The following is a 16725-nucleotide window of genomic DNA, read 5'->3' on the forward strand; positions in this document are numbered from 1 at the left end:
TGCTTGGGCTGAGCTATCTTCCCGTTCATGAAAGAGCTGATAATGTGCTGAGACTGACTCAGTCAGAGCCCCTGGCATGAAAGAACATCCCCCAGGTTGCTAGGTAATCCACTTTACCACCTCTGAAAGTGCAAAGGCAGCTGCTAGGAGTGCAGTGCGTAAAAGGAACCTACTCTTAGCACTGCCGCAGATCTTCCCCCCCACCCATGGCAGGTGAGGGAGGCAAGGAGCCCTCCTCATCCCATCCTCAAAGAATGACTCCTCCTCTAAAATCCTGCTGAGGTCACAAACTCACTGTAAAAATGACACCCATGGCAACATGCACCATTGTTGTCAAGTTTGGGGGGACTGTGAGGAAGGAACACACAGTAGGCCATCACCACAGTCTCCAGGGACCTTTGTTGTTAACTTGGGCCACACAGTAATTGCCAGTATGATGGCACTGCTTTGGGACTGAGGCTGTGAAGAAATGGGACTCAGGGCCAGCTCTCAGGCCCCTTGTCCTTCCCTGTAAGTCTGGGACATCCCCATCCTAAAACATTCCTATGAGTTAATTTCTAGCAAACTGTGTGCTAAACCCAGAGTTTTCTCAAGATACCAGGACTGGTTCTGCTATCTGACAGTCATGTGTCTTTGGTAAATCCTATATATCTCTTGGGACCTCAGGTTCTCCATCTGTAAAACTAGCATGATAATGGCTGCCCTACTTACCTCGCAGAGTCTCTGCTGACGTTAAATAAGCAATGCCTAGAGCTGCAAAGCACTATATATCTGAGATCCCTGAGACTTACCAGAGAGGAGGGAGGGAGGCTGGGGCAGAGGAGACAGTGTAGCTAAGTCGAAGAAACAGAAAGTCTGATCCAAACTGGGTAAACCTTAGAGACCACAGCCCACAGCCCCCAGACGGAAACAGACAGCCCAGGGGCCTCTGGAAGCCAGAACACACGGCAGAAAGAGCACACTGGTCAATCTGAGCTGACAGACAGTTCAGGAGAGAACAACCAGCTGTCAGCAAATACTGAAGGGCAAGAGGAAAAAGGCATTAGGAGATGGTCAGAATGAAAGAAGAATTCACTTCTAAATTCAGAAAAGCCCTCCCTTATTCTCTGAGCATGCTGGAACTATTAAGAGGTGCTCTAAGTTCCTAGGGTCTCTAGAATTCTAATTTACTCACACTTTCAAGTAGTCCCTCATAGGGATAGTTTTTCCTTTCTTAAAAACATTGCCAGGAAAGTGATCTACCCAAGGTAAGAAGTCTAGGTATAACTGAAATTGAAAATGCCTCATGCCCAGCTGGAGGTCTGAAGACTAGAGCTCTTTCCACAACATTGCTGGTTGTGCCAACTTGGGTCACATATCTGCACCCTTAAAAATTAAAGGTAATGAGAACTAAGCCCCAAATAGTACTACTTGTCTTTCTGTACCCAAAACACACAACACTCACTATCCTGGGCACTCTCATCCAAAGAAAACAAAGGGGCATGACCCTCCCCAACAGAGAATTCCCCACCCCCAACATAATTCAGAGAGCATAAGGGTCCCAGAGCTATCTCCTTTTGTAGGCCCTAGCAAGAGATAGCACCGGGGAGGCTGAGGTGACAGGGAAGATGGAGAGCAGACAAAGGTAGAAGTAAGCCAGAGTTGAGCCAATCTCCTCATGGACTGGATGAAGTCAATGTTAGCCAGTCGTGTGGCACAACTTGATAAAGTACACACATTACATCGTGCAAGGACCTCAGTTCAAATGCCTTCCTTAGCTTATCCCCTTGCCAACCTGCAGGGAGAAAGCTTCATGAGCAGTGAAGCAGTGCTATAGGTATCTCTTTCTCCCTTCCCCTCTTAATTTCTCTCTGTCCTATTAAATAAAAGAAAGGTAGAAAAGGGGGGGATTCCCAACAGAAGCAGTAGATTCATCATGCAGGCACCGAGCCCCCATGATAACCAGATGGCAATAAGCAAACAATTTTTTAAAAGCCACAGTGAGTGTCCCCCCACCTCAGACTGCTACCATTAGCCACCATGCAGATAGATGACCCTAAGTCACCACAAGAAGGGACTGTTTGCCATACATTTCTGTGTCCACACTGTGTCCTGCAGTTCAGGGGGCTAGGGGGTATCTCCCTAAAAGACATGACTGCATCTTGGAAAGAGCCTGCAAGCCAGATAACTCAGGTTCTGGTCTTAGTTCTGCTATCTACTTATTAGAGGCAAGGGAACAAACTTCTTAACGTCCATGTCCTGATTAGTAAATGGAATGTAAGTAGGGATACAGCTCAGTGGTAGAGTGCATGCCTTGTACATACAAGGTCCTGAGTTTGATCCCTGGTAATAAGCCCTGCCTACCGACTACATTTATAATGTGCATGTAAACAGAATGACTCAATGATTCTATGTTCCAGTCTATATATATATACATGTAACCATTTTCTGCCTTACTTAAAGGGATTTTTTTTTGTCATTGTCAGAGCTTCACCAGGCTTTTTCACATAGAAAGAGAGTGATGGGGGGGGGGTGAAGATAGATATCATAATGGTTATGCAAAAAGACTCTCATGCCTGAGGCTCCAAAATCCCAGGTTCAATCCCCGCACCACAATAAGCCAGAGCTGATCAGTGCTCCGGTAAAATAATAAATAAATAAATAAATAAATAAATAAATAAATAAATAAGAAAGAAAGTGACAGAGAAAGAGGGAGAGAAGGAGAGACACCATAGCATCATAGCTTCCTCCAGTGTAGTGAGGGCTGGGATCAAACCTGGGTGTTGTACGTGACAAAGCAGGCATACAGTCCAAATGAGCTATCTTTTTTAAGTGTCACTTATTGGCCTTCTGATGATATAGAAGGGTTACTGAGAGCTTGTCCCTAAAATCTTCATCCTTGATAGATTTATCCAGCTCAGAGTCCCATGAATTCAGATGAAAAGAAGCGGTTCTGGGATTCCCTCAGTGGCTCAGCTTTGACCATCAACCAGTTCCTTCTGCACTCAGGAGTACCCAGATCAGATGTGAAAGTGTGAGGGAGACTCTGACGCACACTGCCCAGGGCCAGAAAGCCCCAACCACAGGGAAGACTCAAGCGTGCTGTGTCTTCTGCTGCTGGCTGGCCAGGCCTTGAACCAGCTGAAATATTCAGGGAAAGATAAGACCCTGGATGTGGAGTCCAATGGGAAATTAGAATCCTAAATTTCATTTCTCTTCTGACAGTGGATTTTAGGGAGAATCATCTCATAACCTATTTTTCAAGCTGTTAAGAGTCACATGTGGCATTTTAAGAAATTATTTAATTTCTATGAAATACATAGAGAGAGTTTTACATGCAGAAGAGAGAGAAGCCGGGGGGGGGGGGGCTACCATAATGGTTATGCAAAAGACATTTATACCTGAGGCTCCGAGGTCCCAGGTTCAATCCCCATCTCCCAACCAAATTCTTTCATGCTCTGAATCTTCCTCTTTCTGAATTCCCAGTTTCTGGGGAAGAAGCAGTATCTATCTGATTCTGAGACCTACAAGTCATCTAACCATCTGTGCCCTCTTCTTTCCTCAACCTCCCTTAGCCAGCCCATGAAGAAATCTTTCTGACTTTTACCACCACTTCCATCTTTGTACTTCTCTCTAGGTCAACCTCCATCACACTATGTGAGGAATCGTCTTTTACCTATTTTTTTTAAATTTTTTTAATATGTATTTTATTTATTTATTCCCTTTTGTTGCCCTTGTCGTTTTATTGTTGTATTTATTATTGTTGTTGTCGTTGTTGGATAGGACAGAGAGAAATGGAGAGAGGAGGGGAAGACAGAGAGGAGGAGAGAAAGATAGACACCTGCAGACCTGCTTCACCGCCTGTGAAGCGACTCCCCTGCAGGTGGGGAGCCAGGGTTCGAACCGGGATCCTTATGCCGGTCCTTGTGCTTTGCGCCACCTGCGCTTAACCCGCTGCGCTACAGCCCGACTCCCTATTTAACCCCTAGATTGACTAAAGATAGTCCCTCCAAATCACTTGCCATACAGAGGCCAGTGATGTTCACAAATATGAATTCTGTTAGATCCCCACCTTTCACTCTCCCCAGTAAAAAAAAAGGGGGGGAGGCGGTAGCACAATGGGTTAAGCATATGAAGTGCAAGGACCTGCATAAAGATCCCAGTTGGAGTCCCCGGCTCCCCACCGGCAGGGGAGTTGCTTCATGGGCAGTGAAGTAGGTCTGCAGGTGTCTATCTTTCTCTCCCCCTCTCTGTCTTCCCCTCCTATCCAACAATAGCAATGTCAACAATAACAATAACAAGGGCAACAAGTGGGAAAAATGGACTCCAGGAGCAGTGGACTCATGATGCAGGCCCCAAGCCCCAGCAATAATGCTGGAGGCAAAAAAAAAAAGTCAATCCTCTTGGGGAAAAGTGGGCTCCCCAACTGTCCCTACCCTGGGGCTCTGGCTGGCTGAATGAAAGGGTAATCCTGAGATAACAGCTCATCCCAGAATGCTAGCCCCATCCTGGGGTAGCTTTGCACCACTAGGTCAGGCTTAGAATTGGCACGGTGTTACCAGGACTGGCACCTCCTCCAGTGACCACAGAAAGAAATAGAGCTGGTGGCCAGGCAAAGGAAACCTGGCTGGGTTGAAGCCAGGGTTGTGGATGTCAGGAAGGAGAAAAGACAGAACAAGAGGAGAGACACAGTAAACTGTTAGTATCCACAGGCCGGCTGAAAGAAAGCAGCTGTCTGGAGTATGAAACTTAAGGAATCTCACCCCTCTTATCAGACTGACCCTTGGCAGCACTGCAGCCTGCAGAAAATAGCCATTAACAGTCCCTCCCACACATCCTGAAAGCACAATCCTGTGTGACCAGACCAGTTCAGAGGAAAGCCTGTGCCTTCCTCCCTGTCAGGGTGAGTACCAGGACTCTTATCTCTAAGCTAGATCCCTCTGACCTGCCTCTACTTCTTGCTTAATAATCAGTAAACCCTGTACTTAGCTCAAAGTCCACAAAGACTCCCTCCCTCTTAAAACAAATAAAAAATAAAAGATTTATTTATACTTATTTACGAGTGGGCAGGGGAACACCAGAACATCACTCAGGTACATGCAATGCTGGGGATCAAGCCTGAGGCCTCATACTTAAGAGTTCAGTGCTTTATCCACTGCGCCACCTCCTGGGCTGCTTTGTCCCTTATAGTTTAAGCCTTGCATCTTAGTAGATGTGGCCTTTTTCTCATCACTTTCCTTCTCTCCTCTACTATGAAATCCCCCTGGTTCCCTTCCAGGCATGTTCTCAACTCCTAGAACACCCGCCATAAGTTACCCCTGACATAGTCCTTCCCACACTCACCCAGTGACCCCACTTCCCACTCTGGCTTTAGGGAAACTCTAGCTAAATCAGGGCTCAGGACATAAGAGGATGGGTGAATTGGGAGCAGAAAGAAATAGGAAGCCTCTCGGGGGTCGGGTGGTGGCGCAGTGGGTTAAGCACATGTGGCGCAAAGCGCAGGGACCGGCATAAGGATCCCGGTTCGAGCCCCCGGCTCCCCACCTGCAGGGGAGTCGCTTCACAGGCGGTGAAGCAGGTCTGCAGGTGTCTGTCTTTCTCTCCCCCTCTCTGTCTTCCCCTCCTCTCTCCATTTCTCTCTGTCCTGTCCAACAACGAACAACATCAACAATGGCAATAATAATAACCACAACGAGGCTACAACAACATGGGCAACAAAAAGGGGGAAAAACGGCCACCAGGAGTGGTGGATTCATGGTGCAGGCACTGAGCCCAGCAATAACCCTGGAGGAAGAAAAAAAAAGAAAAAATAGGAAGCCTCTCTATAAACAGTCATCCCAGAACTTAACTGGTAGCCAGTGGAGGAAGGGAGGAATTAAAGAAGAGATGAGACGGGTTTTCTGTCTTAAACCAGGACAAGCGCAGAGCAAGGGGATGTCCAGGGACAACTTCCTTATCTAAAGCCCAAGTTCTACAAAAGAGATGCCAGGCTGTTTTTCACTGCATACAAGTAAGTTGTTTTTTTTTTTGTTTTTTTTTGGGGGGGAGGGGGAGTTGTCACTGGAGCTTCCCTGCTCTAAACCAACTTTTTTTTCTCCAGATAGAAAGACACCAGAGCACTGAAGCTTCACTGAAGTGGGGGCTGAGCTCAATTGTTGTCTCTGTACTAGCACACTATCCAAATGAGCTATCTTGCCAGTGCTCGTACAAGTTAGAAGAGAAGCTAAACTGATTCCCATAAACATCTAGACTGCACAGTTGCCTCCTGGACCCTTATACTACTACCCCACTCAGGGCAGAGTCTTCCGTCTTCCTTTGACAGAATTCTTACATGGTTCAAGAACAAATCCCTGAACAGGCCTTCAAATTCTATGTTCATAGATGAGGACCTTAAGGTATAGAGAAGGGCAGAAATTTGCCCCAAGTCACACAGCATCATCAATACCCCTTTGAGCAGCTGGGCCAGGGCTGTAAAGTCAGGGGTCTCTTCTGACTAGAAAAGCCTCTTTCAATCAGCCCTGGAGCGCAGCAATCCAGGTCTCCTGGTCTCACTGGCTGCAGTAAAGGCCTGGGTGGCTCCTCTCCGGTTTTGGACAGAAAGAAAGGCAGGACTGGGCAGACATTGCTCCCCATTTCATAGCATCTTCCTGTCTAAGGAAGAACCAATGCTAACCCTCTTTTACTGGAACATACTGAAAGGCCCCCTTTCCTCAACTTGCCCCTTCTAGGCTTTCTTGTTCCCCTCTACCCATGGCACTTGGGTTTGTTCCTGAGCCCCAGGAACCAGCCAGAAGCTAAACAGGTGTGGGTCTAGGGAAATTCTGGGCTCTATGGGACAGGACAGATCAGAGAAGGCTGGCGCCTAGAAACTCTCTTGTGGCCGGGCAATCTGGGACTCTATATACATGGTTCCCTGGAGCCCAAGGAAGGTAGGAACCAGGAGGAGCCATGGGGCTCTCCCCTCCCCTGCCTTGTCACAAAGCTCCATTCCATCTGTTGGACCTGCATAGCCCAAGGGGTGAGAACAAACCCACAGAGACTTTCATTTCCTTCTGACAGCCATTCCAGTTCCCCATCAGTTTCAGATGACTTATATTTTGCTGTTAACTAAACTTGGGACTAAGGGTTTGGGGTGGGAGGGGGAAATTCAAAGTTCTACTTGAATGTTTCTTTCAATTCCAAAGAAACCCTACAAGGAAAAGAGGAGGAAGTGGGGGTGGAGGGGGAGAACAGAGCTTGTAAGTATTTTAGACCTGCGTGCGCCCTTTCCTAAAATCCACCTCTCACCCTCTCCTCTTCTCTGCCCACCTTTGCCTTCCAAATGCCCTTTTGCCACACAAAGGACTAACTTGTTGATTTTCCTCAACAGAGTGGTTCCCTCTAGACCAATTAGCTATTTGTATTTGTTACTGATTTTCTTCCTTAAAAGGCCATAGACCTGCTCTAGCTGAGAGGTGCTGAGTTAGGACTGAGTTAGGACTTTATAGCTAAAGGATTCCAGAGAGTGGTCAGAGGAGGTCTCAGTACCTCAGGACCCTCTCTCCTCTCTCCAACAGTGCAGTGCTGCCTTCTGGGAGCAGGAAGGGGCCCTTTGCTTATGGAGGGCCTGTGTCCTAGACACATGGAAATGGGACAACTTTCTGTTTTCCTCTAGTAGCGAAAGCATGCAAAAAAAAAAAAAAAAAAAAAAAGGAAACACTAATGAGCGAGATCACTGGCCAGGAAGAGAAGTGCCTTCAAGGTCTCCACAGCTCAGTTGTTGACTCCCTTCTGTACTCCCCTTCACTTCTGCAACTACGATGATGTCAGAAAATCGCTTATCCTCACAAGGTTTCCTCTTTTGCAATAAAGAAACATTCCCCTGAAGCAGGAAGCTAGGCTGAGGATATTGTTTTCAGACTTTAATGCCAGGGCTACTTGTTTTGATTTGTTTTAAGAATATTACTGATAGGGAGTCGGGCGGTAGCACAGCGGGTTAAGCGCACATGGCGCAAAGCACAAGGACTGGGGTAAGGATCCCAGTTTGAGCCCCAGGATCCCCACCTGCAGGGGAGTCGCTTCACAGGCGGTGAAGCAGGTCTGCAGGTGTCTATCTTTCTCTCCCCCTCTCTGTCTTCCCCTCCTCTCTCCATATCTCTCTGTCCTAGCCAACAACAACAACATCAGTAACAGTAATAATAGCGACAACAACGATAAAACAACAAGGGGGAAAAAGATTTAAAAAAAGATATTAAAAAAAGAATATTACTGATAAACAAGTAATTTAGCATTGGTAGCAAAACTTACAAAATTACATTTCTCTCTAGATTTCCTTTATCCCTAGATCACCTTATTGTACATGGCAGTATGCACTGCATTCACAGATGGTAAGATAATGTGTAGATTTGAAAGCTTACAGCTGCATGTGAGGGGGACAGTCCTCTTTGCAGGAGGAAGATAAGCTTGTCTCTGAAAAACCTGTTGGGAATAGAGTGCCCTTTAGCATAGGTCCTGCTGTTTCCCACCCCAGGAAGGTTCCCTCCTTTTCATTACTGAAGAAGGAAAGTCCCCCAATTCCCAGCTAGAAAGCTGGGGTAAACTCAAAGCCCAGATTATATACTGGAGTCTTGGGAGAGATCTGTGATGACAATATGAAAGCTCGACTGACAATATGCTATAATTACAATAATAGTTTATAAATAGGCACTGAGAAGTACTGTAGAATGACTGGTTAGGGACGCATGTAGGCATCCCTGGTGGCCACAACACAACTGGAGAAAAAGCCTGTTTTCCCCAGATAGGTGGCAAAGTTCAGACCCTTCCCTTGTGAAATGTCACAGGGAGGTGTTTTTCTTAGACTCAGCAAGGACTTATTGTTGACAAGCATTCTTTAAGGAGGGCAGGAGAGAAGGAGGGAGAAAAGGAGAGAGGGAGGGAAGGAGGGAGGGAGAGAAGTAGGTAGGTAGATAGATAGATAGATAGATAGATAGATAAAGGGGAGGGAGAGAGAGAAAAACCTAGATGCTCCAGAAGCAAAGGTCAGCAGAATGTGTTGTGGGGGGAAGTTGGGGCCTGGGAAGTGCAAGTGCAGAAGGGGAAGGATGAAATGCTCTGCAGGCTTGTAGTACAGAAGAGATACAGGCATGCTGAGCAGAGAACACGGAAGCCCCAGGTCTGAGGCCACAAACCCCAGGGAGAATGCAGTTGGAAGCAATGAGTTCACTGGAATTTCAGGTGTGCTATCAGCGCCCTACACACAGAATGGCCACATCATATCCTGTGGACACCCCTCCTCCTGACTGCCCCGTTTTGGCTAAAGGAGCCAGCAGTTTACACCCAGACACTGAAATGTCAACCCTCTCAGCCACTCAAGTGTCTGTTCTAGAAAATGAGCTCTACGTTCGCAATCTCTCACACATCAGCCCTTTCCTTTCCATTTCTACTGCCAAGTTCCAGACTTTACTATATCTCACCTGGACCTGATCTAGTTTTTCGTGTCCTCCCTTATCTCTGTGCCCCTCTGTGCCCCAGTCACACTCTGCTGTCAGTCTGCCTTCTGTCAGAGCTAAGGACTCCCTTTACCATCTGCCAATTCAAAGCCATGTTTAGAGCCTTTCTAGACCAAGCTCTTCCAGTGCCCATTTCCTTTCTGTCTAGGAATTTTAAGTTTTTGGGTACACCCGGGGTGTGTGGGGGGAGGTGATGGGCAAGACAAGATAGGAAGAGATAAAGAGTGTGTCATCTAAAAGACCTCAGTGTGAATCCCTGATCCTCTGCTTAGGAGCTGTTCATGACCTTAATAAGTATATTAAGTTCTGGAAGAGTCTCAATTCTCTATTTATATATATTTATTTATTTATCTTACCAGAGCACTGATCAGCTTTGACTGCTTCTCCACTTGTGAAGCTTTTCCCCTGCAGGTGGGGACCAGGGGCTTGAACCTACATCCTTGCATACTGTAATGTGTGTGCTTAACCAGGAGGGTCACTGCCTGCCTTGCTCTCCCTTTCTAACTAGGACAGACAGAAATTGAGGGGGGGAGAGATAAAAAGGAAGAGAGACTGCTTTACCTCTTGTGAAGCTTCCTCCCTGCAGGTAGGAAATGGGGGCTCAAACCAAGGTCCTTGCACATGGTAATGTGTGCACTCAATTGGGTGCGCCAAAACCCAGCCCCCTTCTCTTGTTGTTGTTATTTTCTAGCAGAGTTACCACTGGGGCTTGGTGTATGCATGATTCTGCTATTCCCAGTGGCCTTTTTTTTTTTTTTAATAAAGGGTGAGAGTGAAAATAAATAGAGGAAGAGGGAGAGAGAGCAAAGGGTAGACACCTGCAGCACTACTCTACCACTCATGAAACTTCCCCCCACAGCTTGAACCGGGGTCTTTGTACATGGTAACATGTGCACTCTATCAGGTGTACCACCACCCAATCTCAATTCTCCATTTCTAAAAAAAGATTTTACTTATTTGTATTGATGAGTGAGAAAGAGAATCACAGTATCATTCTGGCACATGAGGTGCTTGAGATCAAGCTCAGAACCTCTTGCTTGAAAGTTCAGCACTTTATCCACTGTGCCATCTCCTAGTCCAACAATTCTCTACCTTTGAAATATTAATGACACTGATGCCAATCTTAAATTATTGCTGTGAGGGGGGGCCGGGCAGTAGAGCACCAGGTTAAGCACACATAGTGTGAAATGCAAGAACCTATACAGGGATCCTGGTTGGAACCCCCAGCTCCCCACCGGCAGGGGGGGCTTCACAAGCGGTGAAGCAGGTCTGCAGGTGTGTCTGTCTTTCTCTCCTCCTCTCTGTCTTCCCCTCTTCTCTCATCTTCTCTCTGTCCTATCAAACAGCAACAGCAACAACAACAGCAATGGAAAAAAGATGGCATCCAGAAGCAGTGGATTCATAATGTAGGCACCAAGCCCCAGTGATAATCCTGGAGGCAAAATATATATATATTTCTGTGAGGACTTGATGAACATGTGGGGGTGCCTAGCCTGGTATCTGCCTAGTAGGAAGATTTCAGTGAACAGCAGCCACTATCCCAGTGATTAGTAGTTACTGGTTTAGCAGCTGTTCCACTGGAGTGTTGGAATGAGGAATCCTGGGGCCTGCTGTGTGCCCCACAGTGCATCTCTCTGTTCCTTAGTAAATCCATCTGAGTTTTTTTTTTATTGTTATTAATCTATCTTATAAACCACTCAGTGGTCTGAAAAACAACAGGTGTATAGTGCTTTGCACATTGCAAGTGCTTCCTCCAGATTTTCTAAATTTCAGAGATTCCCAGGCATCCTGCCCAGTGTGCAGCCATGGCACAACGTCACCTTGCCGGCACCCTAACCTGGTGTCTGGAAAACAAGCAAGGAAAAGACAAGGGTCTGGCTCAGTGTCTGCTTCTCTACATCCACACAGTCTCCCTTTTGGAAAGTCTTGGTTCCTAACTGTCCAGCTTTTATGGAGCTTTCTTTTAAATAGCCATGGAACAGTGTCTGCAATATGGTTACCATGGAACTGGGACTAGGTACCACAAGTCAAGCTTACCATTAGCCTAGTCAATATGGGCAGACTGAGAATGAAAAGGCCAAACCAGTGCAGCTGCCAGAACAAGCTTGGGTGAAGAAACAAGGTGGAAGGAATTCCCTCCTAAGACTTTATGTTGGGGGGGGGGGTGAGACTTTATGTCTGGCTGGATTAATCTCCCAAGCAATTGTGATGTCCCCAAACCAGTGGTTCTCGAAGTGCTATCCCCAAGGAGCTGGGCCAGCCTAAGGATCCCGGTTTGAGCCCTTGGCTCCCCACCTGCAGGGGAGTTGCTTCACAGGAGATAAAGCAGGTCTGCAGGTGTCTATCTTTCTCTCCCCCTCTCTGTCTTCCCCTCCTCTCTCCATTTCTCTCTGCCCTATCCAACAATGACAATATCAATAAGAACAATAATAACCACAACAATAATACAACAAAGGCAACAAAAAGGAATAAAGATTTAAAAAAAAAGAAGAAGAAATGCAAACTAAAAGCTCCACCCAGGCTGACTGGCTAAATCAGAAAATTCTGGGAAAGAGGCCCAGCAATCTGTGCTTGAAACAGCTCTTTTAAGGGGGCTGGGTGGTAGCACAGTGAGTTAAGCACACATGGTATGAAGCTCAAGGACTGGGCGTAAGGATCACGGTTCAAGCCCCCAGCTCCCCACACTTGCTTCATAAGTAGTGAAACAGGTCTGCGGGTGTTTATCTTTCTCTCCCCCACTCTGTCTTCCCCTCCTCTCTTGATTTTTCTCTGTCCTATCCAGCAACAACAACAATAACAACAAGGGCAACAAAATGGGAAAAAAAAGATCACCAGGAGCAGTGGATTCGTAGTGCAGGCACCAAAGCCCTGGTGATAACCCTGGAGGCAAAAAAGAAAAAGAAAGAAAGAAAGAAAGAAAGAAAGAGAAAAAAAGAAAGGGGTATTCTGGTATCTGATCAAGTATGAAGATTCCTACTATAAACCTTCAGCCATATGACCTTCCACTTTAATTCAAATCTTTATTGAGCACCTACAACTACATGCCAAAAAGTGAGGTGATTTATGGTATTTCAGAATGCAAATACAATGCAAAAATTTACATGGTATCCTAAAGATTCAGACCAAGTACATAAATAGGCAAGGCAGGATGTGACACAGGACAAAGCAGAGCCCTATCCATTAGATCGTCTCTTTTTTTTATTATTTATTCCTTTTTGTTGCCCTTGTTTTATTGTTGTAATTATTGTTGTTATTGATATTGTTGTTGTTGGATAGGACAGAGAGAAATAGAGAGAGGAGGGGAAGACAGAGAGGGGGAGAGAAAGGCAGACACCTGCAGACCTGCTTCACCGCCTGTGAAGCGACTCCCCTACAGGTGGGGAGCCAGGGGGCTTGAACCGGGATCCTTACACCAGTCCTTGCACTTTGCACCACTTGTGCTTAACCTGCTGCGCTACTGCCAGACTCCCTAGATCTTCTCTTGTCATGTCCGAGGGAAAGAGATACCAGTTCTGGGAAACCCTCTCCCAAACCTGCCATTTCAGGCTCTTTAAACACAAGTAGCCTTCTGAAGAAGATCAGTTCTTACTCTGGGGTATGTTTCAGATCCAGGGTTTTTGTTTAAGGGGAAATTCTCTCATGAGGCCACACCCAGTGGTATTGGAGTACTTGGAAGTTGACTCTACCTGGGGTTTGAACACAGAAACCCAAGAAGAATCTGAGCATACCAGAGCACATCACAACAATGCACTCCCAAGCTGGATCACTTCTGCAGATCCTTGGCAAGCTTGTGTGAACACAAGTGTGCAGATGTGGACATAAACACAGCACAGACACTGGGGCCCCTGGCCTCCCTCCTTCCATTCTCAAGTTACAAGGTTAAAGCCTTACTATTCACAGCCAATAGGGAGGGAAGCAGAGAACCATCTGGTTCAGATCAAGATTGTTCATTCAGGACCCCAAGGAACTCCCAGAGCCTCCTGTGCCTGCCTGAAGGCTCACAGATTTCCTCCCCCCACACCCGCCTTCATTTCTCACACCCCACCCTTACTTCCCACAGGGAAACTGGGGATTGGGCTAGAAAGAGATAACTCAAAGGAAATCCGCTGCAGGAAGCCAAGAAGACAAATCACTGAATTAGGCAGGTCTGTGTCCCAACGTCTCAAAGTCCTGGTTCTCTCTCCCCTTCAAATCTAAGCACCACCATTAAAGTTGAGATCACCACCGAAAGATACAGTGCCTTCCTCCACAAAGAGCTCAGGGCACCTGATAGGCAATCCCCCTCCAAAGTTAGCAACTGCAGCAACATGAGGGTGTGGCTTCCCAGGCTCCTCTTATGCTTCCAACTCCATCAAGGCAGGAGGCTTCCTCTAGAGCCCACCAGACATAAAGAGAGGAAGGGCTGACCAACCGAGGAAGGGCTTCTAGGGAACTATCCCAAAGACAAGGCGGGAATGAGAGTTTGTGGCTAGGAGTGACTGCTTCCCAGTGTGCCCGAACCTCCATGGGCAGTTTTGGCTGAGAAAGGCTGCCAGAGGTCTCTCTCTTTCCCTCCTCTTTCCACAACACCTCAGACTCAGTTCTACACTGTTGTACAGCAGCTCGAAAGCAGAAGGCAAGATGGGAGATGGATGCAGTTGGCAAGAAACTGAAATCGAAAAGCTAACTTGACAAACAAGCGAGTGGGTGGGTGACTCTACAGCCAGGGAGAACCAGAAGTGGGAGATGGGCAAGAAAAGGAGGGGAACCCAGAAACAGCTGAAGAGGACCCGAAAGTGAGCTGAGCCCAGAGATGCAGCAAGGAGCTGCGAAGTTTGGTCCAGTCACAGAGGAATCACTGAAGGGGAGCTCTGCCTTCCACCCCAAGGCAGGGACTCAAACCCCACAGCACCGGGGGTGCAGAACCTCCTCCTCTGAGCTCCTGGCTAGTACGGAGTCTCCTCGGTCTCTTCTCAAAGTGGGAAGGAGGGCAAGCTGCTCAGTCTCATCCGAGAGAACTGGGCCATCGGGGGCGACTGGGGGGCAGTGCCAGGCAGGGGAGGGAAGGGAGGCGCGGATGGTTCACAGGCAGCCTCTGGCCAAGAGGCGCGGGGCAGGGGTCTCGGGGGGCAGGGGGCTGGGGGTGCCAACTAGCTATGGGGCTGCATGCAAGTCGGGACTGAGGAGGGGGCCACCGAGGGGGGCAGCTGTCGCGTCCGAAGGTTTAGAAGCAGTTAGACGTGCAGCCACTTAAGGCGGGGATGGGGACCGAGGCCAAGGCTAGAGCACCCCAGTTTCTCCCCACCACCACCCCCACTCCCCAGCCCAAGGAGGGGGGGAAGCCCAGCGCCCTGACCGGCAGTGGGAAGTTGCCGGGACTGACCGGGCCGATCTGGGCCGCAGGGCCGAGTCAGCAACCCGCGCACAGTGGGTTCGGGCAAGCAGGGGCCCCCGGGCTCCGCACATCCCGTCCGCGCACCTCAGTTCGCGCCGGGCGCCGCGCGGGCCATGCTCGCCGCTCCTGCCGCCGCCGCTGCCGCCGCCTGTGCAGAAAGCTGCCGCCGCCGCCGCCGGAGTCGGGACCCGTTAGCTCCGTGGCTCCCGCGTCCGCCAGCAGCCGGCCAGTCCGGCCCGGGTGGCCCGCCCAGTCCGCCCCGAGCGCAGCCACCGCCGCCTCAGCCCGGCCCCTCCCCCCACCCCTGCCCGGCTAAAGGGAAGGGTGGGGGCAGGGGGCGACTGCCCCCTCCCCATTCACATCCTCAGGGCCTCTCCCCTCCCGCCTCCTCCCGCACGTGCGCGGGCATGCTGGGACATGGAGTCCAGGCGGCGCCGGCTGGCTATCGGCACCCCGCACCCAGGACTACTACACCTAGAAGACAGCGCGCGCTCCCGGGGATTGTGGGTGTTGTAGTCCGGTGGGGGCTCCAGAGGGGTCCACCGCGCTGGAGAGGGGGACTGGGGTGGGAAACGTCCATTCCTTGAAGGCTGGACTCCGGGAGACTAAAAAACCGAAGGTGTGGGGTTGGCGGGGCCCCGGACCCAGCTGGCATACCTAGATTGCCACGGAGGCGCAGACTAGCCCAGGATGCCTCTCAGACACGGCTGTGGCCGAGTCAGACTAGAAGGAAAGCCTCCAGCCCACGAACCGCACCCAGAGTACCATTCTGAGAGGTTTTCAAAGAGCGATGATCCGGGGCCAGATTGGCTTTGTGATCCGGCTTTGCAAGCAGGCTGGAGCTGCAGTGGGGCCACTGTGCCCTGGCCAGGAGGACAGGGAGAGCGCCAGGATTGCGGGCGCGTGGGGTTTCCCTTGCTTGGAGACGGGAGACTGAGTTCCCTGGCGTGCTCACCCACACTAGAGCATCTTTTCATTCCAGTTTCATCCTCTTTCGCTTAAATGCCCTTAGTGTATTCCCCTGTCTACGACACAGGGCACACTTTCAAAAATATTTTCCCCTGTCTTCTCTTAGCACATTCTTTGCTCAACTCCCAAACCTAGCTTAAACCCTTTATGAATCTCCAGGTCCACAGTTTTGCCCTTTAAGTTTCAAGTCCCCTGGAAGGGGTGAGCCCTGCAGATCAGCTTTTCTCAGGTTTTTGGCTTGTATCAGATTCTCCTGGAGAGTTTGTTCATGCCCCAGTTGCTGGATCCATACCCAGTTGTTTTTTTTTTTAATTTATCTATTTATTTATTATCCCTTTTGTTACCCTTGTTTATTGTTGTAGTTATTATTATTGTTGTTATTGATGTCGTCGTTGTTGGGACAGAGAGAAATGGAGAGAGGAGGGGAAGACAGAGAGGGGGAGAGAAAGATAAGATACCTACAGACCTGCTTCACCTCCTGTGAAGCGACTCCCCTGCAGGTGGGGAGCTGGGGGCTCGAACCAGGATCCTTAAGCCAGTCTTTGCACTTTGTGCCACGTGCGCTTAACCCGCTGCGCTATCGCCCGACTCCCCCATACCCAGTTTTTTGTTCGTTAGCTCTAGGGTGGTCCTAAGAATATACATTTCTCTAGATCTCCATGTATTGTAGATACTGCTGATCTAGAAAACCACTTCGGCTTTTATTGGCTAGATTTCAGGCCCTGTCTTTAAAGACTAAGTAAACTGGGACATAATAATAGCAGTTTCTGAAGAGTTAGCCATGGAAGGCAGGGTTCCATTAGCACAGGAACACATTTATTTTTTTCCTTTTATGAGAGACAGAGACCAGAATACTGTTCACTCATACCAGGTACAGGGGGGAATCAGACCCTAGGGCCCCAGGATACAAGAATT

The 16725-nt window shown here is 48.6% G+C and overlaps 1 protein-coding gene across 4 annotated transcripts in view; it reads right to left on the reverse strand.

Annotated features, from left to right (window-relative positions):
* ST3GAL2 (ST3 beta-galactoside alpha-2,3-sialyltransferase 2) overlaps positions 1-15202 on the reverse strand; it is an 88561-nt gene extending 73359 nt beyond the window's left edge. For all 4 annotated transcript variants that reach the window (XR_009548263.1, XR_009548262.1, XM_060185201.1 and 1 more), the window contains exon 1: positions 14926-15202. The gene's annotated coding sequence lies outside the window, so the exon portion shown is untranslated. The remainder of the gene's footprint in view (positions 1-14925) is intronic.
* Between the last annotated feature and the right edge of the window lie 1523 nt (positions 15203-16725).

Source organism: Erinaceus europaeus, chromosome 2 (genome assembly GCF_950295315.1).
Source record: "Erinaceus europaeus chromosome 2, mEriEur2.1, whole genome shotgun sequence".
NCBI lineage: Eukaryota > Metazoa > Chordata > Mammalia > Eulipotyphla > Erinaceidae > Erinaceus > Erinaceus europaeus.